This window comes from Colobus angolensis, unplaced genomic scaffold (genome assembly GCF_000951035.1).
Source record: "Colobus angolensis palliatus isolate OR3802 unplaced genomic scaffold, Cang.pa_1.0 Scaffold1, whole genome shotgun sequence".
NCBI classification, from domain to species: domain Eukaryota; kingdom Metazoa; phylum Chordata; class Mammalia; order Primates; family Cercopithecidae; genus Colobus; species Colobus angolensis.
The window spans coordinates 17,552,606-17,554,211 of NW_012110918.1; positions in this window are offsets into that span (position 1 = coordinate 17,552,606).

Sequence of the window (1,606 nt, forward strand, 5' to 3'; positions counted from 1 at the left end):
AAAAAAAAAAAAAAAAAAACTGTGGGTGGTTTTGTGAGGTCCAGACGAGGTGCTGGTCTCAAGGCCTCAAGGCCGCCCTGGGCGAGCACTCACTGGGTAACGTGTTATTCCAGCAGGGGACGGGTGTTCTGACCATAGAGGGGATAAGCCTGGGGATGCTGGCTTCCTTACTTGGGAACTTCTCAGAGCAAACCCTGCCAGCCCCCAGCCCACCCCGCCTTGGCACCTCAGCTGATCTTTCTGACTGGGTCTCAGCTCGTGCATGTGCCCCTACCAAAAACCCTGCAACAGCTTCCTAGGCACAGAGAATAAAACCCACACATCCAACTCCTGCAAGATCTGACCCTGTATTCTCTGTGACCTCATCAGCTCCCCTGCTGTGCCCCTTTGTTGTGGCTTTAGCCAACACAGCCTCCCTGGTGCTCCTCAAACTCAGCCAGCTTGGCCCGGGCCAGTCCCCTGCCTCTGGGTCTCAGGACACTCCCTCCCTGCACTCAGAGGCCTTCCCTGAGCACCCATCACTCTCCACTCCCCATCCGGCCCTGACTCCCTTCTCATGGCTGTACACAGTTGGCTCCAGTGCAACCCCAGCACCCGCAGGGGAAGGCGCTCAGCTGAACCAGTAGATGAACAGGAGAGGCTGGTGCCAGGGACCAACGTTGAGAATTACCTCCCTGCCACGGCGGCCTCCAGTGGGCCAGCAGGCACCCAATCCATCGCCCAAGGTCACCCTGGGCTTCCTTCAGCCCAGCACCCTACAGCAGGTCCCCCAAGGTCCCTTCCATGGAGAGGTGGACACCCCTACCCCCTAGAGGCTGACCCTGCCACTGACCAGGTCCAAGTCCTCAGTTATGCACTTCTGATTGTGCGGATGGAACTTAACACCCTCCTCCTGCAGGGCACTGTCCACCCCTGGCTGGACCCATGCAAGACCCTGGAGCCCAGGGCTCTGCTCTCCCAGCCCCACATGCAAGCGGCTCTGGGATGGCGAACACGGCCTCTCCATGGAAACCTCCAGGCCAGAAGAAGGGCGGCCTAGGAGGCCACTACATCTTGGATAAAACTGTGTCCCTCCCAGGACCTGAAAGGGCGGGGAGTGATGACCAGAGCCCAGACCTGGTCCCCAGGGTGGGTTGACTCTGACCCTGACCCTGGACAGCGAGACCAGAGCCCATGCGCAGAGCGGAGCCCTCCACTTGTCCACGGGGCAGCTCCCATCTCCCCAGTTCCCCTAGGGCTTAAGGCAGCCGGGCCAGAGATGCCAGGACTGGACTCCATGTTGTCCTGGGGACCGGAGGACAGTGGAGGGAGATGCAGGGGGTGGAGGTGGGGACCCATACCCTCAGGCAGGAGCCTTTCCTCATCTGCGCGGGCTCCGGACCCCCCTCACCTGTGGGCACCCTGGATCCCCCTCCCCTCACTTCCCCCGGACCCCTCCCTCAATTGCGCGGGCACCAGATCCCCTCCTCACCTGTGCGTGCCCCGGATCCCCATCACTTCATCACTTGACCAGGACCTCCCACCTGCGCGGGCTCCGGATCCCCCCCAACCTCCGCGCGCCCTGCAACCCCATCCCTTGCCCGGGCCCCCTCACCTGCGCGGGCTG